This window comes from Myotis brandtii, unplaced genomic scaffold, assembly GCF_000412655.1.
Source record: "Myotis brandtii unplaced genomic scaffold, ASM41265v1 scaffold279, whole genome shotgun sequence".
In the NCBI taxonomy this organism is placed as follows: domain Eukaryota; kingdom Metazoa; phylum Chordata; class Mammalia; order Chiroptera; family Vespertilionidae; genus Myotis; species Myotis brandtii.
This window is the reverse complement of record NW_005360641.1, coordinates 717,242-740,417: the sequence shown is the minus strand read 5'-3', so window position 1 is coordinate 740,417 and position 23,176 is coordinate 717,242. Positions and strand designations below refer to the sequence as shown.

The window sequence follows — 23,176 nt, the reverse complement described above, 5'->3', positions numbered from 1 at the left end:
AGGACTGCTGGCTCCCAACCGCTTGCCTGCCTGCCTGATTGTCCCTAACCACTCCTCTGCCAGCCTGATCGACACCTAACTGCTCCCCTGCTAGCCCGATTGCCCCTAACTGCCCTCCCCTGCCAGCCCAATTGCCCCCAACTGCCCTCCCCTGCAGGCATGGTTGCCCCCAACTGACCCCCCCTGCAGGCCTGGTTCTCCCAAACTGCCCTCCCATGCAGGGCTGGTCCCCCTCAACTGCCATCCCCTGACGGCCATCTTATTGTGGCCATCTTATGTCCACATGGGGAAGGCCATCTTTGACCACATGGGGGCGGCCATCTTGTGTTGGAGTGATGGTCAATTTGCATATTACTCTTTTATTAGATAGGATACCAGTGATTCTGGCCAGGTTGAAAGTTATTCCTAATGTTGACAGCTATAGAAACCAGTTTGTACATGACAAGACAATGAGCGAAATAAGCATTCCCTTTGAAACGAATTTGTAAAATAATAAAAAAAATGTTCATAGTGGCTTGTATCAACAATATGAATTTTAGGACAATAACATGTACAGATTGAGCACTCTAGGGCTCTCTTTATATCCTAAAGAAAATGGGCATTTACATTATTCATGGGTTGTACTGAATTTTCAAAAAGGTCAATTGTACAATTATCCCTTGGATAGGATAAACTGTCCTGGGGTATACAGCTTTAACACTATCATTAAAGTTGTTTAAAAAGGGAAGAGAGAATTAAAAAACAAGACTTCTTTTTTTCCCTTTGGAGCAAAGTTTCTCATTATAATGAGCAAATGCCATTCATTAACTCAAAAATGGAAGGGAGGACCCTACAAGCACTATTTGAGCAAGCGGACCAATACACATTACAGTTTTCAAAATGAAGTTTACATTTGTGTGTTACAAATCCTAATGAGGCAGTGTCAAAATGACATGGATTTCTTTACTTGCTTTGCAATTATACCCCTTCCAGGTGTTATGGGTTTCCTGGCATTTGGCTTTTTTTTTCTTTGTAGGTTTTAAAATCTGAAAAAAAAGCTTATTAGTGTTTTGTCCTCACTCATTATGGCACCTGTATTACCAAATTTTCCACAATAACTGGATGCAGAAAATAGAGTGACCAACTGCCTCTTTGCAAAAAATTAGTATCCACCTTCAATCATCGGATGCGATCTCTCTATACAATCCAAATAATCCTTATGGAGAAATTCTGCAACCATTTCTGCATCAAATGTGAAGGACACTCCTCTGTCATTTTCATCCCAGCCTAAGACATCTTTATTGGTGTCAGACCACAAAGAATACCTTGATCGGGTCCATCAATTATTCGCATAATTCTCCGAATCTGCTCCATAAATTGACGATCTGGTGATAAACCTCCGGGACAGCAAAATATTTTCTCATCCACAATGGCTGCTATCAGTAAAAACGTTAAAGCAGTCTGTGAAAGTTTTCCATGGTTTAATGTGATATCTTCTTTCACATTCATCTTACAATCCATAAATCCTATTGATGCTGGCACAGTCATGGTTTCCTCGGAGAAGGAAAAATCCTCAGGATGTTTGATTCTGTTAGGCAGTAAGAGGCAGATAGCCTCCAGTGACCGCTTCTCCCTGTCCACATAGTCCCCAAGAAACAGTAGTTGTTTGGGAAACCACTGTTCCCAAAAAGTCGAAGCAAATCATAGCATTGCCCATGAATATCACCACATATTTTGAGTGGTGCTTCGAGTTCTAGTAGGGCAGGCTGACTGAGAAAGGTCTCTCTGGATTTTAAGCACAGTCCTTGATGTCAATCTCCTGTAGCCAGACATTCTTCTCAGGCTTGGACCCTGTCACTTGCAGCAGGTGTTGGGTGATGCTGTTGATGTTGAGCTTCTCTATATCGGCTCTTGTCTGTCTGCAGCGGTGCTGCTGGAGGCCGTGCCCAGGACACAGAGCTCCTTACGCAGGAGCACAGAGGCCCTGGTGGCAGTGTCTGGGGTCTCCCCTCCCCACAACCATCCCATTCTTGCTTCCTCCTTCTCTCCACTGGAACCACCTAATTGTGATTTATTGCCTGTGATTGGAAGTCGTCCTCTTGAGGATACCAAATGCCCTGACATTCTCAGTACCTCTAGTCCAGTGATGGCGAACCTTTTGAGCTCGGTGTGTCAGCATTTTGAAAAACCCTAACTTAACTCTGGTGCCGTGTCACATATAGACATTTTTTGATATTTGCAACCATAGTAAAACAAAGACTTATATTTTTGATATTTATTTTATATATTTAAGTGCCATTTAACAAAGAAAAATCAACCAAAAAAATGAGTTCGCGTGTCACCTCTGACATGCGTGTCATAGGTTCGTCATCACTGTTAGTCTCTTCTGTGAAGGCAAATTCCCGTATTCCTACTGTAGTTAAACACAACATTTCATGTGAACTTAGAGGAAATTTTCTTTTCCCTGAAGCTCAAACTCATTTGGAGGCCACCATTGTAAAGCCACAGAATTAACTGTGGCTTTCATAGCTATTGAGATGGTGAAAAGGACAGTGTCTTTTCTAGAAAATGCTGTAGCTGGATGTACTTGTGGTACTATGTCACTATAATCAAGCAAGTAGAACTAAAGCTAAACACTTCAAAACATGAATTAAGATTCAAAAACTATATAAACAACCCACAGTTTTTCTCCTCTGGGAATGGATTTCATAAAATGTTATTATTAAACCTTTCAAAAATTAATATTTTAAAAAAATGAAATTTCAATATATACACTCTATAATCACACCGAGCATCTTCATTTAGCTTGTAAAAGTTCAAACCAGTTTTTTAAACAGTCCTAAATAATAAAGGAGAGTGAAGGTAAATATATTATATTTATAATTTTTAAAAATATTTTATTTTATATATTAGGGTGGACTTGAGTTTTATTTTCAGATTAAATGCTAAAGATAAAATAGAGAATAATAAAATACATAAGCCAGTTGACACATTTTAATTCAATTTTTTATGTTTTCTTAGTGCTCCTTATAATGTAGCCAAATATGATTTTAAATTTATTAACAAGTAAATAATATGTCTAGAAATGTTGTTTACTTCTAATATGATAGCCTACATTATTTTCTGCTAGTCAAAAAAAAATGTCAATGGGTATTTTTCTCTGGTAGTTATGGAAAAATATTCTCTTTAGCATTAAAAGTATTTAGAGATTTTTTTAAAAAAAATCATAACACTTAAGGAATATAAAATAATGAAATCATACCCAGATGAAGAAATTGAGTCTTGTTACCCAGTTATAAATTGCTAAATTTCTATATAACTATTGAGTAATTTGTTTAAGTACCTGGAAAGTAGAAAACTAAATTACAAGGAAAAAACTATATTACAAGAATTATGAACATCACCTTTTAACTATTTTTCATACACCCAACAAAATTTAAATATGTAAATTCGATTGAAATGAGTATTTTCTGAAGAAATTAATTGTGCTGTTACCAGATTTCTCTATACTCTGGAGAGACCCAGGAGTCTATGCCTTCTGCCACACAGTGAGAAGCAATGATCTATGTTCATAAAATTTTTATGAAATAATATTTTATTTTTTGAAATCTGTTTGTTATTACACCATTCATGTGGTAGTGTATGGTTTTGTATTCAACAGCTGGTTTCATTTTCTACAAAGCCAGACAGGAATAAAGTTAAGAAATTTAGTTAAATGTTGTCTAGTATTGAGTTGCTGTTAAATCTTCCTGACTTGCAGTTGTGTCTTGAGAGGATCTTGTTTTGAGCAGAGTCTTCTATGGTTCCTAAGAAGTCTATTTTTCCTTAGTGTCCAAGAGTAGGAGGCCTGCCTTTGATTTCTTTGGTCCTTAAAGACCTTTCAACTGAAGAGAGGAATTTCTATTTATACTCTTTTTGTGTTCTCTGTGAAACATGTTGTGACATTGAAATGTGTGTTTTTTTCTTAATATAACATATTTTGTGCCAATGAAGCTAAACTAGCCACTACTGTCTGTGCAAAGTCTTGTAGTTATTTTGTTCCTGAATGTAGTTCTTGTTCTTGGTTACTTAGTTGACTGTTCTTAAAACAAATCCCAAGGTGGTAGGGATTTCTTACAGGCCCATAACTATTTCTCTCTAAAAATCAGTTTTTTCAGAACTTAACATTGCATTGAGAATACATGTTTATCAAAGACAAATTCACCAATGTCAGATAAAAGAACTAATGAGTTAATAATAATGAGCAAATATGCCACTGTTACTACTTATCCTTTATTTACTCGTAGCTGTCTAGTCTTCATCCACAGTTGTAACAAGGATCATGCTATTAAACAAAAGAAGAGTATAGAAGTGATGCCTAACCTACCTCCCAAACAAAATCAAAAGAAAATTTTAAAAAATTTGATCTTGCCTGTCAGGTGTGATTAAGTGGTTGATATCAACCTATGAACCTGTAGGCCACAGTTCGATTCCTGGTCAGGGCACATTCCCTTGGGGAGCAGGCTTGGTCCCCAGTAGGGGGCATGTAGGAGGCAGCTGGTCAATGATTCTCTCACATCATTGATGTTTCTGACTCTCTCCCTATCCCTTCCTCTAGGAAATCAATAAAAATATATTTTAACAAATTTTATCTTCACTTTCCAGCAGCAAGAAATGAATGAATAAATAAATAAATTAATTGATTGATTGATTAATTAAAGAGGATACATAAGCTAGTGGGTTACATTCTGCAGAAGTCTGCTTATTGCGTTAATTTAGTTGTATTCTGTCTCTCAAATGTTTCACTAACTATACAGCCAAGCTGAGTTAATTGCCTGTTTTTCCTCATATGTTCATAAATTGGAAAAGGCCGGTAATATTAATTGAAATAAAGAGGACAACGAGAAAAGAATATTTAGTCTTTTAAAATTTACTATTGTTTTATTCTTTATTTCCAAAAATAATATTAGTTTGAAAATTATTGCCAATCTATAATTATTACACAGGTTTATGCCTTCCATTACAGAGCCTCAAAAATACAAAAATAGCTCAAAGTAGAAATAAAAGGTCCCAACAATATAAAGATTTGATATTAAGGAAAAAGTTGACATAGGCAGTAGTAAGAATAGAGAGAAAAGAAAGAAGAGAAGAGAAGAGAAGAGAAGAGAAGAGAAGAGAAGAGAAGAGAAGAGAGAAAAGAAAAGAAAAGAAAAGAAAAGAAAAGAAAAGAAAAGAAAAGAAAAGAAAAGAAAAGAAAAGAAAAGAAAAGAAAAGAAAAGAAAAGAAAAGAAAAGAAAAGAAAAGAAAAGAAAAGAAAAGAAAAGAAAAGAAAAGAAAAGAAAAGAAAAGAAAAGAAAAGAAAAGAAAAGAAAAGAAAAGAAAAGAAAAGAAAAGAAAAGAAAAGAAAAGAAAAGAAAAGAAAAGAAAAGAAAAGAAAAGAAAAGAAAAGAAAAGAAAAGAAAAGAAAAGAAAAGAAAAGAAAAGAAAAGAAAAGAAAAGGAAAGAAAAGAAAAGAAAAGGAAAGAAAAGAAAAGAAAAGAAAAGAAAAGAAAAGAAAAGAAAAGAAAAGCAAAGCACATTGAGAAATCTGGACCATGTCCTTCACACTTCAATATTCATGCTTTAGGATATATGATCACCTATAGCATTAATAGAAAAGGTTAATTATGGCGAAAAATCAAGTCTATGTCTTTATCTGAGATTGTGGTGGAGGTTGTGTGAGAGGAGAATTATCGAATTTTCTTAACAGAATAATTCATAATCAGTTGTCATAAGTTATTGTCTAAGAAAACAAAATGTAGTGTTAACAAGTAATAAGAAAGCCACTTCTGGGTTTTATTTATTATGCATCCTTACTTTTTAGAAAGAGTTTGGTGTTTGAAGATTCCAAGTAGGGAATGAAATAAATTTTGTTACAGTGGATTGAAAAGACAAAAGGTGTAGATACTGGAGTATCCCAGGAGGACCTCAGAAAGGAACTAATTACTTTGTAATCTTCCAGATCAAGGGTGATGTGAGATCACATCAGATGTGTCAGCCTCTCTAAAAAGCCACTTGGCATTCTCTCTTTCATCCTCATCCTAATGCTGTAGAAGCACCTGATTTTGCTTCTTAGGCACATTTCTAGAGGTTTAGATTTAATGAAAGATATTTTCTCTTAATAGGATGTATCTTAGAAGTGATATGTGCGCAAAGATGATTTAGTCTTTGGATACCCTACCTGTGATTTCTAGGTCAGAGAGTTTAAGATAGGGTAGAATAAAGAATTTCCTGGACAGATAACAGAAGAAAAAAGTATTATAGAACCTATATGTATGTACTAAAACCTATAATAAAGCAATGCCATGATTTTGTGTGTTACTTTTAACAAATGAAGCAATAATTTACTTACATAACTGTATATACTGTGTAGTGGGTTTTTAAAATAATTTATATCATATGAAGAAGACTCCTAAAATTGGAAAAGTGATATAGATTGAAATGACTCAACATGTGAGAAATGTAGAAATTTAAGTTCATGTGCTGTGATAAGCAAGTTTTATCTCTGTTATATCTGAGATTTTGGAGAAACAATTGAGAAAAAACTAAATGGCAGCTTTCATTTAAATAGTAAATTATCTTGTTACAAACACATCATCACCAATGAGAAGTTTTCTACTTCCAGATATTTTTTGTAAGGTACAATGGATGTGTCTGCACAATTTTTCATTTTGAAATGTGAGGGGGAAAAAAGGTGCATTTATGATTGTCAAGTCCCCTTTCAGTGGCCTTCCTTATATTCCATTTTCCATTTAGCTTTTGTAGTTTGGGGAAAACAAATAAAAATAAAAAGGCTAGAATGTTGCAAGTGGGCAGAAGGCTTTAAATTTTTCTTTTGGCTCTTACAACCTATATGACCTTGGAAAGTTTTATTTAAACTCTGTGAGCCATGGACGCTTCATCTGTTCATACAAAGATCCATAGAATGTGTTAATGTGGGTTAGCTCTGATAAATGGACACACACTCAGAGCACAAGGTCAGTGATACTTACTTAATTACATTAGGTATGTATAATCTCTGAGCCCACTACTAATATATGTATACTTACAAACCATTTTCAGATGCTTATAGATATTAAAAAATGGTTTCAACAAACATGACATATAAATGCAATTATATTTAGTGGAAACTATATCTGTGTATTGAAAGCTAAACATGAGTATACATTTTTAAATATCATTACCAGGAGTCTGTTTGATTATCTCAATTTAATTTTAATGTGGGGAATGTTCCTGAGAAATGGATTTTGAAACACAGTGTGTTGGTTTGAGTAAATTCTGCTTGCCCAGTATTACATAGACTGGCACTGGCATTAGGCATTTTCACCATCCCTTCGACATTACTGTTCCCAAAGTGATAACTAGGTACTCCACCGGGTTTCTCTTCCAGAGATATGAAAGAAGAAAAAAAATATGTGATTTTTTGTTTGTTTGTTTTGCTTTGTTTTTACTTAGAAATAAACTTAACCAAGGAGGTAAAAGACTAGTACTTGGAAACTACAGGACGTTGAAATAAAAGATAAAGGAAGACATAAACAAGCGGAAGAATATACCGCATTCATGGATTGGTAGAATTAACATCATTAAAGTGTCCATATTATTCAAAGCAATCTATAGATTCAATGCAACCCCTATTAAAATACCAATGGTTTTGAAATATTTTGTTTTATATATTTTTAAATAAAAGTCTCTAGTTTTATGACAAAATAAGGTAAAATACCAAATTATACCTATTCTTGATGTCATAAATTTCTAAAATAGCTAATTTTGAAGCAGCTTAAATTTTGAGTTTTATACCTTGTAAGTAATTAGAAAAATATTGGATATGATATTTATGTTATATATTCTCTTTGAAAATGAACATTTCCTGAAGTTTCACAAGATAATTATCAGTCATTTATTAAAAATTTTCTCAAATGAGGATTTATTTAAAATTTTAGATGCTTAGGTAACTGAATGTATTTCCAATTAGAATTATTTTTAAAATAGATGCCACTAAATAATTTAGGAATTTTAATTTATTCACATGAATTAATTTTCATCATGAGTCTTTCAGATTAGAAATAAAATTATTATACATTATAAAAATGCCCTATATGCTCATGCCTGAAAGTAATTATTGGATGACTTTTTGTCTTTTATTAATACTAGCACATTAATGAGACTCAAGAAATGATTAATATAAATCTAAATATACTGTTTATATTCAATTTTTACTTTTTTCTCAAATCAGTACATTAAGCAATACAAGTAAATAACATTAATTACTATACATAAGAGAAAAGATATACAGTAGATCTGTACATATAGTATATATTAATACATACAATAAAATTCAGAGATGTATGCATATATTATATATATTTAATGCTAGAGGCCCAGTGCATGCATCTGTGCACATTAAAAGGAAATTGCTGAGAACCAAGATCAACAGTAATTAATATAAATGGGAGAAGTCCAGTCAAAAGGCTGAACTGGGCTCCTTTGATATCCCAGGGTGAATATTTGCATTTTATTACCTACTGCTGACACAATGGCCTAAAGCAAACTCCCCCAACCCAATAATCTTGCTGTTTACTAAACATTACCATTGACACGTCTGTTTGCATTCCTAAAAGGCAATTGTGTATTCTAGTAAGTAAAAGCAGACAGGAATGGAGACTCAGTGGAATTTTGCTGCTACAGCTAAGCTTTCCCTGGCTTCCCCCATAATTCTAAATTTATATTTCTTGTCTTATGTTTCAATTTGCAAGTCAGCTCTTTTTCCAAGCCTTTGAACCTGAAAGCCACACTGGCCGTGGCATTTCACAGGAAATTAATTAGAAGGTGGCTGGTGGGGCGGGACTGGGTGAGACAGGCAGGACACACCTTGGAGCCAACCTCCCTTAGTCCCTCCTCAGCCGGTCATACCTGGGGTAGCGCCAGGGATCAAAGGGCATCTGCAGAGTAAGCGGGGTCCCTCTGGCAGGTGGGGTCCCTCAGCCTGGCCTGCAGGGATGGAGCCGGAAACTGGTAGTCCGACATCCCCCAAGGGGTCCTGGAGTGCAAGATGGCATTCTGCAAAGTTGCTCTCACTCGGCAGTTTCTGCATTAAGTGTTTGCCCCTTGGTGGTCAGTGCACATCATATCTACTGGCTGATTGGCCAGTTGGCAATTGGCTGCTTGGCTGGTTGCTTAGCCTTTTATATATATAGATTATGTATGAAAGTAATGTATATGTTGCATGTACATACATGAAAGCATTCAGCCATTTTTACTTCCTACCCACAATATTGCTTTTATTTATATACTAGAGGCCTGGTGAATGAAATTCATGCTGGGGGAGGGGGAATCCCTCAGCCCGGCCTGGGTCCTCTCGAAATCTGGGACCCCTCAGGGGATGTTGAGCCTAAACTGGCAGTCAGACTTCCCTTTCACAATCCGGGACACTGCATGCACCAGTGATCATACTTTTCATACAGGTGAAAGGCATATTGCTGTTTATGGGCAGCTACATTTTTTTGCCCTGATTATAAAAAGTAGTACATAATGTCATCCTTCTGAGGCAGTAGTACCATTTTCCCCATCTTATGGGTGGAAAAACTGAAGCAGAGAAAAGTTAACTAATTGGCTTTGTCACACAGTTATAAGTGTCAGAATCAGGGCTGACCACAAAATGTGCAAGCCAGAGTTCATGCATGTCATCTCTGCATCATCCTATTTATTCAGTAGTAGAGTAGCCTTGCCAGGTGTTAATTTTTAAATCTAAGAGACTGTTCCCAATATATAGGGTATGGTCCCTAGGCCTGACTGGCGCTCAGGGCCATCTTTGGAGTGACCGGTGGGTGGGGTGATCAAGGGGACTCCACTGGCACTCGCCTTGGCTGGCGTTCTGACACTACCCACTGGCCAGCCCTAACCCCCAATTGCTGCCGCCAGTCACCTCCCTCTTGAGGGGACAGATGCCTAACTGTTGGGGCAGCTCCTGCGTTGAGCGTCTGCCCCCTGGTAGTCAGTGCATGTCATAGCAACTGGTCGTTCCACCGTTTGTTCTGCCATTCGGTCAATTTGCATATTAGGGTTTTATTATATAGGATGGCAAATAATATATCATGCTTAAGCATATTTTCTTCATAGCTTAAGATTATCATTTTCTTGGAGTTCAATAATTCCAAGTCTAATGTAATTAACATTTTATAATATTTCTCAGTTTATATTGGACCATTGTGAATGACAAGATGAATTTTTCATGCACAAGTCTATCTTAAATATGTTATCACACTCATTGTGGGATACATTATATATTTTAACATTGTGCCTCTGTTTATTGAAAAACAACTATGTACTTCTAGGTATATTTGTCCAAATGTATATTGCATATACATAATATGCAATGATTTATGAAAGCTAACTCTAAAAATTTGGGTTTTATTATGCATATAGAAAATAAATAGCTAAATGTTATTAATATGGACTTTTCTGTGAGAAATGATAATTATGTATATTCTTAAAAATTTTTGTTTGCAGAGACTGAGAAAAAGTCATTTAAGTACACTCTCAAATACTTTGTTGTTCTTTTTTTAGTACATTTGTATCATCTTTAAAATAATTCAAATGACATTTTGAAAATGAAGAAGCAGATTGACTGAAGAGACCAGAATTTTATGTGCTAACATGAGACCCTTAGAGCCATTGTCTAGATTAAGGATAAAGTAATATAAGATGACAATACACTTTTGTGATTGATGGAAAGGACAGTAATCAGAGGCACATTTAAAATATTATTTTTCTTATCTCTGATGCAGATAATGGCCTAATCTATCTAATGACAAGTTCAATTAGAGTAATCTGTTTGACCTTCAGAAGTATTCCTAAAATCAACCTCACAGAATATGTAGCAAGTATTGTACCTTGGTATGAAATGACCTTGGAAAAGTAATAATTATATTAATTAGTATTATTGTAATTAAGTAATATATATAATTTAAAACTCAGTATATACATAAAAAGTCAAGAGAAAAATGTTCAAGTTTTGTTGTAATAGATCTGACAATGTTTTTGCATTTATACAATACAAAGAACAGTTAAATGTTGACAAGATAATTGGACAAGATATATACAGAGGAATTTTACTATAAAACCAACCCAAATAGTCAACACAAACATTGAATCATATCAAGTTTGCAGGTAATTATGGATACATATAATAGCGGCAATGCTATATTAATATTAATAAACTAACATGTTATAATTAACTAGTGGCCCGGTGCACAAAATTCGTGCACAGGGTGGGTGTTCCTTAGCCCGGCCTGCACCCTCTCCAAGCTGGGACCCCTTGGGGTATGGCAATCCAGGACTGCTGGCTCCTAACTGCTCACCTGCCTGCCTGCCTGATTTCCCTTAACTTGGCCCCCTGCTGGCCTGATCGCCCCTACCTTGCCCCCCTGCCAGCGTGATTGCCCCTAACTTGTTCCCCTGCCGGCCTGATCACACCCCTAATCACCTCTGCCTCAGCCCCCGGCCTAAGCTGCAGTATGGCTTCCCTCTGCGAGAGGTGACCTGACAGATCAGGGGAAGGTGCTGCCCCCATTACTCCACCACTGCTGCCACTGCTGGCCTGAGCCTGGGCCCTTCACAGCCCCTGCAGCTGCCTGAGCCTCGACCCTTGCAGGCGCTGCGGTTTTGTCCAGAAGGATGTCCAGAAGGTTGTTAGGAAGATGTCCACTCTAATTAGCATATTACCCTTTCATTAGAATAGATAAATCCTCACCTCTCATCTATGATTGGTCCATCTTCATGCAAATGAGGAATCCAAATCCTCATAGTTTGATTGATCCAAAAAACACTGTCCTGATTAATCAGAATGTAGTTGCACTGTTTGGTCAGTAAAAATGCTAATGGGTATATAGCAGCATAGCTCTAATGGGATGGGGAATGTTTCAGTCATATTGGTTGAAATACAATTGCAGGAACTCCTTTATAAGGTCTCTCTCAGGTGGCAGCAAAACAGTGTAGGCTTCTCCCTGAATCAGTTTGCATTTGCATGAGAGGCTCCTGTGTAGAAATGGCTCTGGGTTTTTGTTTATTTGTTTGTTTGTTTAAATTTGAGCCCAGTTAGCCACCAGGAGCCCTTCTTAGTAGGTATCTTCATTCTCAGGGTTCACAGAATGAATCAAGTATATCCAGAAAAACTTAAATGTCTGTCAAACAAACTTAAAAATTCCCCAAAGAAAATAATAAAGTACGAACATAATATCATAGTGTCTGGAATTTAATAAAAAATTCCTAGACATCTGAAGTGGGGGTGGGGAGTGACAAGCATAAAATAAGTCAAAATATAGAAACAGAGATAGAAATGTCAGTGCTTTTGGAATTAGGTGTGGCAAGGTTTCATTCTTTTTTATGGCTGAAGAATATTCCATTATACACATATCACAATTTCATTACAATTTCTGTATCCATATCCATTCATCCATCAATGAACACCTAGGTTGCTTCCATATATATCTTGGCTATTATAAATAATGCTACAATGAACATGGGATGCATATAAATTTTCTAGTTAGTGTCTTAATTTCTTCAAATATACACACAGAAATAGAATTGCTGGGTCATATGGTTGTTCTATCTTTAATTTTTTGAGGAACCTCCAGACTGTTTTCTATCGTGGGTACACCAATTTACATTCCCGCCAACAATAAACAAGGATTCCCTTTTTGTAACATCCTTTCTAATATTTGTTATTCTTAGTCTTTTTATAATAGCCATTCTAACCAGTATGAGGTAATCTCTCATTGTGGTTTAGATTTACATTTTCCTCCTGATTAATGATATTGAGCATCTTTTCATGTACCTGTTGGCTATTTGTATGTTTGGAAAACTGTCTATTCAGATGTTTTGCTCATTTTTCAATCAGATTGTTTCTTTGCTCTTGACTTGTATAAGTTCTTTATATATTTTAGATATAAATTCCTTATCAGATATATAATTTGAAATTTATTTTCCCATTTAGTAGCTTGCCTTTTCATTATGTTAATGGTTTCCTTTGCTGTGCAGGAACTTTTTAATTCTATGTAATTAATTTAGTTTTGCTTTTATTGATTTTGCTTTTAGTGTCAGAATCAAAAAATTATCACCAAGACCTATTTCATGGAGCTTACCACCTATATTTTTTTCTATAAGTTTTATGGTTTCAGGTTTTACATTCAACTCTTTAATTAGTTTTGAGTTAATTTTTGCATATGGTTTAAGATAGGTTCCATTTTATTCTTTTGCATTTAGCTGTCCAGTTTTTCCAACACCATTTACTCAAGAGACTGTTCTTTTCTTTTATTCCTTGATTAAAGTATTACATATGTGTCCTTACCTGGGGGGAGGGAAATAACCAGCTTCAGCCTGTGGAGCCATTATGTCCCACTAAAGGAGGAGGAGACTGAGAAGCTCTGGTGAGTTTAGTCTAGAAGTACAGGCCCAAAAAACACACACCAAACCTGAGACCGAATCATAACACCATACACTACTTCGCTTCCCTTCACTCCTTATCACTGCATTAAAATGGCCTTTTTACTGCAGTTCCTCCTACCCAGTACATCATGTCCATCTTTTAACAACATAATTAGGACACTACATAATTAGCCCAAGGAAGTTTTATGGCTTTTTTATGGCAATTTTAAATTGACTTCCCCCAGAGATAAGAAGTTGGGTCTTTCAAGGTAAGCTAAGAGCCTCCCACAGCCTTCTAAGAGGCTCAGCTCAACTTGCCTGCTACAGACTGGGTGTAGGCAGTGCACCCTCATCCATAGCTCTTTACCAGGAAGCTGTGACCTATTTGAGAACTTATTTATTGAAACCAAATACAGTAAAACTGAACCTGCATTAAATTGTTTTGGAATTCAGTCATCATCTTTGTCAGAAATAATTGAGCACTGGAGAGAATTTGCTTGGAGAGAATTATGCAGACACGTGATGCTTAGCTTTGGAAGCTTAGACTAGTTTGGTTATATATGAAAGGGACACACAGGTAAAAATAAGATATTAAGAAAGATGTAGATGGGTTTTAAGATAATATATACCTATCTACATACTTTTATATATATGCATATACATTTATGTATTATATATATTTATGTACATACATGTATGCATACATACACAAGTATGTAGTAGGTAGATATTACCCTTGGTTTTACTCACCACATCTTCCTCATCTATATATATGAAGGAGGCAAGGAGAAATACTGGGGAGGAAGTTAGAGAGAAAGGGAGAAGTTCACCCCAAGTCATATAGGTATGTATGTATATATATTTGTGAATTGATTTTAGGGGTGAATAATTGGGTCAATTTTTATAATAGAGAAGAAATTGGAGGCTTCTTATCTGGGTACCAATGCCATAGTTCCAACTTCCTAAAGAACATCTGTGCTTGGGTGTTTTATGATAACATTGATTTCAACAGATCTGAAGACAGACTCTTCCTCTTTTAATTAGATCTCTTTCCCAAAAGTAATCCAATATTTCAAAGTTAGAGGGAGTCTTGTGCCAGGTTCATTGGCCTATGCTGATCTTCAGTTCTCAAATAGTTCATTCCAACATTGACTCCAAGGCTCTGCTATTTTCTCCAAGTGAAACTGGGCCCAGAGATGGTTCATGGAGATCTTTGCTGGGGGAATTAGATGGCCTGAAGACTATGGAGTTCAAGGCAACCTCAGAGCTGGTTCCAAGGTATTAAAATAAAATGGAAAGCCAACTATGCAGTCCAATAGGCTTTCCAATACACTGTTATTTGAGAAAAAGGAGCCAAGCCTGAGGCAGTGGGGTCAATTCAGAAAATATAAAACTCAATTTATTGGGCTCGAACTGTGGGTCACAGATAGCATGCAGCTGAGTCCCTAATAGCTGGTTCCCTATACACAATTTACATAACTTTATTTAAGGGTCCAATACCTTGTTTAAAAGTTAAATGAGTTTAGTCTAACAATATCTGAGAGGGAAAATGAGTGTTCTTTCCCCCCTGAGGATAACCTGTCAACTTGCTTTGATAGTATTTTTACCTATTTTTTCTTCATTAATTATCCCCACATTTTTATCTTAAATCTCTTTTTCAATGATTTCCTCTCCTATTCATATAAAATTGCTCTGAGTTCTTTCTTCCAATTCTGTTGCACCTGCAAGTTAGCATGGATCTTTTCTCCCTTTCAATGCTAAACACTTTCAAATAATGATTGTACCCTTAATGGCTTTGCTTACCTTTTTTTGTCACTTGGTACAATTTGACTTGGACCCTTACAAGTTTCCTTAAAATGACACTCCAATAAAGTTACCATGGGTTTCCGGAATGCTAAATTCAATTAGATTATTAGTTATAATCCTAACTCCGCAGTATATGTACCAACTCTTCATCCACAATGCCCCTCAACACCTGGCTTTAATAATACCACCTCTTCAGTGGTTTCTTCTCTTTTTGACTATAAATATTTTATTCCCTAGGGTGATGTCTAATTCTTAGCCTATATTTGGAATGTTCTCATTCTGAAATAATCTTATTAAATGCCAGAGACTCAGTCTCATTCTGTGTACAAACTTATTTATAGTTATAGGCTTGACTTTTCCTCTAGTTCCAAGCAAATATTTTATATCCCTCTTGGATGTTCCATAACGATGACTATGAACACCTCAAACTCAGTATGCTCTAAATAAAATTCATATCATACTTCTCAAACCTGCTTTAGTTCCATATTCACTATTTCAGTTCAAATGTTACTACCCATTCACACAAACAAGGAATCTTAGTTAAATGTCTCATTCTTGCCACTCAATTTTATGTCCAATTAATACTCAGGCTTTTAAGGTTCTACCTCTTAAATTGTTTTATTCATTGTGACTATTTTTATAGTTCCCAGTTAACTTTACTTCAAGCTGACCTCCTCACAACCAAGCTCTCCTCCAAGTCCTTCTCACAATCCATCTCAGATGCATAGTCAAGGTCACTATTATCATGCATAAATTTCATCAAAAAATTTCTCTGCTTAAAAAACTTTATGACTCCCCATTGCCTTCCTGATAAAGTTTAAATTTTCTCCAAAGATTAGACCTTTGATAATTTTATGCCTCCCACATTTTCTTGTCTTATTGACATTCCCCATCCTCATCCCTGAACCAGTCTTATAATCTATTTTCCAATTATGCCTCCATTTCTCAAGTATACCATTCCATAATATTTCTAGCTTTTTCTGATCTTATTTTTCAGTTTAGTGAGCCTTTATGAAACCTTGCCTAATTAGCCAGATAAAATAAATATCTTTCCCTTCTGAATACCTTTAGACCTTTTCCAAGAAGCATGTATGGACCTAACTGGCTCAATACCACACTCACTGCAATCTACCTGTAACCCCCATTTTAGATTTTTAACTAATGAGACACAGCCTTGTTTATATTAAGGTTTTCTGCAATGCGTTTCATAGTGCTTTGTACATGGATATATTCAATAAATGTTTATCTTACTGAATTAATGTCTTATTGTTAGTTCCTTAAAATATGTGTTCAATTTTCTATTGTTTTTATTCCGGTGATGCTATCCCCAGTTGAGACTCTAGTCACTGCTCACCTTCTTTTCTCTCTTTCTGGACTTTACCTTTCAACCCATCTTCTTTAAGTCTCCACTTGCATTATGTTATTCCCCGTTTCCAATCCCTAAGTGACCTTTCCAGGTCAGTTGAATCCTCATCCCCACCTTCCCCAACCCAATCTGACTTCCTACTACCTCACACATTGCACTGGGCATGTGGTACCATTTCCCCCTAAATTCTTTATGTGTCATGCTATTTGCACCTTCTTACCTTTGCTCATCCTGTATGTCGCCTAGAATATTCAACTCATGGCATGCAATGTCTAGCTCAAATTATACTTTTTCTCTGAGGCAGTTCCTCATTACCATTTTTCTATGCATGGCTATTGTACTTAAAACCAGTATCTGAGGGGATCAATCAATGGTTTTCTTATTGCTATAGATTGATTAGTTTCCTTTCTGCAATTTGACTCTCTGAGGCCAAGTGCTATTATGCATATAGATCTCTATCCCTGCCAGCCCTTTTAACACAGTTATTTACATAATGCTTCCTGATTGATTAAAATAGTCAGGGATAGGGGCTCCATCCCCTAATGAAATCGAATTATATAACACACATAATCTTCCAGGAAATTGCAGGTAGTTAATGGCTTTTAGAAGGGCTGCCATGCTCTGGGCTGGGATGCTCAACCCAAGGCCCAAGTGGACACGATGCAGGATCAGAGAAGCAGCCTGCAGAGCCTAACTCAATGAGATGGTTTATTGTGTCAAACTCATCTGTTGATCCCATCAACCCTAATTATAATAAGGTCATTCTATTAGCTTCTTAAACCTATTTCAAGAGGGTGCATTGTACCCAGTGACCATCATTGAGTAATAGAGTTATGCTCTTTTTACATTAGGCTCCACTCCAGCCAGTCCAGCACAAAAACATTTTACATTAATGTTTTCATAGAAGTGTACAGTTCTCACCTTTTAAAACTTTGTCTCTTTGTTCAATTATTTTGGGCTGCAAACACCAAAAACAGGTGTGATATTTACCTGCTGATTTTTACGAGGGATGGGCATAACAACATAAAATAACATTTATTTCTAGCTGTTAGGGAAGAATTAAGAATCATGATTCTGATTCTACAAAGCATATTAGCTGAAGGTAATAGAAAAGGAAAGGTGTCAGAATGTTGTAATTGCTGCTTTTATGCTGTTAAGTAAAACATTGTGCCTTGGGACTATTTAAAAAGAGTGGGAGGTACAAGACGGTGGCAGAGTAGGGGAATCTACAGTCATTCCTCCCGAGACCAAACTGGTTTTACAACTACAGTAAAAAGCCATCAACCTGAATAACCAACTGAAGAGTAGCTGAAAGAGAAATCTTATAACCAAGGAATTACAGAAGAAGCTACATTGAGACTGGTAGGAAGGGCCAGGACCTGAAACGTGCTGGCCTTTCGCCCACAAACTGTGGCTGAGATTCTGGAGGGATATGTCAGCTGTAAAGTTTCCCCCTGAGAAGCATAGGGTCTCAAACCCAAGCTGGGCTCCCAGGTCTAGTGCACCAGGTAACATTTGGCTGTGAAAATCAGCAAGAATTCTGTCCATCAGGGGGAGGCAAGAGTCTGCTAGAGGCACAGGCACTCTAAAGGCCAATACACAAAATCTCTTTGGCAGCCACTTACCCTGGGTTCTGGCAGAGAGAGGGCAGAGTGGACTAGAGTTGCATGAGGAAAGACTAGGGTTTGTGGCTCTGGGGAGAGAGCTGAAGGGACAGCTCCCAGGACCCCTGTGTTAAGCCCCTCTCCCACACTGTAAACACCATCTTTCTTGTGTAGATCACTCTCCTCTTTACATCGTCAGGACGTGAAGTCACTGGCTGTACCCTTGCCCAAGCACCTCCTCAGACATGAGCAGTGACCTCACTTCTTGACGATGGAGCCCAACAGAACCTGGAACCCTGGTAATCAGGCAGCCACATTCTATAACTGCCCCTCCCATCTCACTCTGATAGAGACATTGGAGAGGACACCATGTTTTCATGTTGTCTCTCTGTGTCCCGAGGCCGATGCCTCAAGAGAGGCAGCGATGAGAGTGTGTTTAGTCGTGGCCGCTGCTTGATGCGGACTCGGAGCAGACGACGCCTGTGGCCCTTTTCCAGGCTGGACTCCGAGCTAACACAGGGAGGTTTTGTTAGGGCCAGGAACCACTCTGATCCCACTTGAGCAGCCCTATGTCCCCTCCCCCTGTGTTTGGGGGCTGGGGGGTTGTAGGGGATATTCACATGGGGAGGGTCTGTCCAGAACAGGAACAGGCTGGGTTCGGGGGTCAGGACCAGTCATGTTCATACCCCAGGTCAAGGCTGGCTGGGTGGATGTGGAGTGTGGGGGGCACCCTCTGCCCAAGTTCTATCCTGAGCCCTGGAGGTGAGTCTCATTTCCCCTCAGTGGATGTGTGTGTAGACACAGGGCTGGACCCGATTGGGAAGCAGAAGGTCCAGTGGGGAGCAGCAGCAGTGACTAGGGTCAGGCTTGAGTCCTCCCAGTCAGCTGCCCATCACTGTCATTGCAGAGCTCAACCCAGGCCAAGGAGAGGCCCCAGCTGGCCAAGGAGGAGCAGCAGCTGGCCAAGGAGGAGGAGCAGCTCGTCAAGGAGGAGAAGAAGCTGGTCCATGAAGACCCCCACCCCACGCCCAGCAAGGAGGGGCCGGTGAGCCACACCCTTGAGGGCCACAGCAGGTCTGAAGTGAGTGTGGCCACCTGGGGGTCTGGGGAACCAAGGCCCATGGGGGCAGGGAGAAGGACTCCTCCACCGGAGCAGCCCAGGCCCCACAAGCCTCCAACCTCAAAGCCGCTCAGTCCCAGCAGGCGGATGGCCATTTTCAGTTGTGTCCTACAGTGCTGGGGCCGTGCTAATCGCACCAGGCCAGAAGACCTGGAGCCCAAAGAGGCAGAGGTCAAGGGTGAGAAGGTGGGGTGGTGGGTGTGTAATAGGTGGGGAAGTCCAGGTGAGCTTATGGGGAGGGATTGTAGCCAGACACACAGGGAGCACCCCCAGAGCCTGGCCAGGAGCAAAGACTGGCCTCAGACCACCCACATGCTGGATTTTTGGCGGGGAGGACGTCCTGTGGTGGGGCCTGGGGTCTAGCTGTGTTCTGTGTTTGGGGGGCACAAGAGAATACTCGCATGTGGGTGACCTTTTCTCCTCTCACAACTCCAGCACCAGCCCAGGGGGCAGATGTGGCTCCTCCTATAACACCTACTACAGTCCACCCTGAGGAGCTGGAGGCAGAGCTGGAGGCCTGTGCACCTCCAGAGCCTGTGACACCTCCAGCAGCCTCTCCAGCTGCAGCTGTGGAGCCAGGGCCGGCCCCACACAGAACTGAGGCCCCACCAGCCCTGGTAGAAGAACCCTCCCTGGGACCCCTGCTGGTTCCTGCCTCAGAGGAGGAGCTGCCTGTGGAGGGGCCAGCACAAGGGCTGCTTGTTGAATGCGCTCAACCTGTCCCAAGGGAAAAACTTGTTTCTCCCCACTCCTTGATATTTCCGTTTTCTTTTCTGTTCTTATTTTGTTTTTATGTTCTCCATGGCATACTTTCTTTTTTGATCTTTTTATCACTTGGGGTTTTGGGCGAGTTTTCCTTTTATTATATTCTTTTTTCTGTTTTTGGCCTTCATTATTCCATTGTATAATCCCTTTTAAATAATAAAGTTGTTTTTATTTTAACTGGTGTCATTCCTGATCATGAAGTTCATTCACAATGCTGAGCAAGCATCACCACTCTCCTTGTAGAGGCAGTGCACATACCAGTACATCTCAGAGATGCCCTACCTCCCCAAAGGGGAGATATACACTGTGAACACTGGCCACTGTTACCATTAGACTGACAGGCTTCTTGTCTAGTGGGGACCAGTCCTGGAAACAAAGTGAGGCAGCAGAGGCGCCAGCAGATTTTCTAGGGAGCAGTGGGGAGTCCCCTCCTCTGGGAGAACAGTGTGCAGGATCTGTCAAAGTTTTACAGGTGCACAACCTCCCCTAGCAGTGCTCACCCTAAGAGGTTATCTCAATGACATTCTTGCACAAAGTTTCAAAGATGCGTTTTTGAGACTACCTATCATGCAATGTTGAAATTGCAGGGGATTTGAGAAGGGCTGGGCTCCACCAATCGTGGTCCACATGGAGGAGGGAAGCTGAGCTACTGCTAAAGTGGGTGCAGGGGTCTCTATATGCTGACAAATAAAGACCTTATGGTTCCTCTCACATGAATTGAAAAGAAGATAATGAAATAGAATCTGATATACTAAAAGAAAATATTGACTTACCGGAAGAAGTGCCTCTCTAATTTCTGACTATTTTTCTGATAATCAAGAAGTTCATGTAAAAAAACAGTAATTTTTTTAATTGTCTGAAGTTTTACATATGTCTAAAAACATTAATTTTTTAATTCTTTCTTAGTCTTTTTTAAATTTTTATTTTAAATATATTTTATTGATTTTCTACAGAGAGGAAGGGAGAGGGATAGAGAGCCAGAAACATCGATGAGAGAGAAACATCAACCAGCTGCCTCCTGCACACCTCCTACTGGGGATTTGGCTGCAACCAAGGTACACGCCCCTGACCAGAATGGAACCTGGGACCTTTCAGTCTGCAGGCCGACGCTCTATCCACTGAGCCAAGCCAGTTTGGCTAGTCTTTTTTTTTTTTTTTTTTTTTAGTTGGGTTTCAAGCCATAGTTCAAACCTAATTTATTCATTTATTTGATTGCTAAGTCAAAACCTCTGTAAAAATATGTTTCAAAATATTTTGAGGAATATTTTTTCTTTATTGATTAAGGTATTACATATGTATCCTTACCCCTCTCCATTTCCCCCCACTCCCCACTCATGCCCTCATGCCCTCATGCCCCTGGTGTCTATGTCCATTGGTTAGGCTTATATGCATTCATACAAGTCCTTTGGTTGATCTCTCTCCCTTACCCCCACCCTGCCCAACCTTCCCTCTGAGATTTGACGGTCTGATGGATGCTTCTCTGTCTCTGGATCTGTTTTTGTTCATCAGTTTATGTTGTTCATTATATTTCACAAATGAGTGAGATCATGTGATATTTATCTTTCTCTGATTGGCTTATTTTGATTAGCATAATGCTCTCCAGTTCTATCCATGCTGTTTCAAATGGCAAGAATTCCTTCTTTTTAGTATGGAGTTTTCTCAAAAATCTATAATTGGAACTCCCAGTTGACCCAGTGATCCCACTTCTAGGACATATCCCAAGAAAGTAGAAACACCAATCAGAAAGGATATATGCACCCCTACGTTCATAGCAGCACAATTTGCCATAGCTAAGATTTTGAAGCAGCCTAAGTGCCCATCAGCAGATGAGTGGATTAAAAACCTGTGGTACATCTACACAATGGAATAATACACTCCAGTAAAAAAAATCACACATCCTTTAAGTAAAAAATTATTTTTCTTACTTAATCAAAATGAAAAGGCTATGTTAAAGAAGTCACAATTTTAAGTTTAATTTTTGCTTAGTTTCTCGTTTAAATGAAAGTTCTTTTAGCCATAAGAAAGCAGATACTGGTTACTCCAAAGACAAGTGTGACATTTAAACTATTCAGAGCATATATTTGAAAATAGTTGAATATGGTCAATAGAATTTTTTTCCCATGTGTACTTGTGGGAGAATGATATTCACCTGGCTGGGGTTAAATTTTTGTTCTATGCACTCTTAGAAGGATTTTTTTTCTTGGTTCTTAATATGACCTTTGGTTTAAAAAAACCCCATCAATTCTCTCCTTTTATCAACAAGCAGCTTATATATGACTAGAGGCCTAGTGCATGAAATTCATGCATGGGGGGGGGTCCCTCCGCTAGGCCTGCACCCTCTCAATCTGGGGGATGTCCTACTGTCGGTTTAGGCCCGAGTGGGATCGGGCCTAAACCAGCAGTTGGACATCCCTCTCACAATCTGGGACCACTGGCTCCTAACCACTCACCTGCCTGCCTGCCTGATCGCCCCTAACCATTCTGCCTGCCTGCCCAGACCCCTAACTGCTCTCCCCTGCCAGCCTGATCCCCCTAACCACCTCTGCCTTGCACCGCCTCCCCACCATGGCTTTGTCCGGAGGGACATCTGGTCTAATTAGCATATTACCTTTTTATTAGTATAGATGGTTACTGAGCAGTGTGCATTCTGGGGAACATGGGGAAACAGCCTTATGACTCAGAGACCAGGGACTTGACAAGAAACTGGGAGGTCCAGTCTCACTCAGCAGAGGATGGGCCTTGGATCATTGGCGAGGCCTGGACTGTGTTTAAGTCTGAAGAGCCTTCCTCCTCCAGGCACCACTTGCTCAATGGCCTCCTGCACACACCCCGACCCAGGTTCAAACCCACAACCTTTCAATGTACAGGACGAAGCTCCAACCAACGGAGCCACCTGGCCAGGGCAGTTATTCTTGGCTTTTATTTTCTTTTCTTTTACTTTTTTTCTTTTATTTTTTACTCTTTGTATTAAATCTTTATTGTTGAAAGGTTTACATAGCTCCCCTTTCCCCCCATTAACCTTTGCCAGCCTACCACCCCCTCCAGGCCCTCACCACCCCAGGGGTGATGCATATATTCCCACAAGGCCATTGATTG

The 23,176-nt window shown here is 38.8% G+C and overlaps 1 pseudogene; it reads right to left on the bottom strand.

The window, feature by feature from the left end:
- Positions 1 to 1,018: 1,018 nt before the first annotated feature.
- Positions 1,019 to 23,176, bottom strand: part of LOC102254496 — a 122,861-nt pseudogene continuing 100,703 nt past the window's right edge.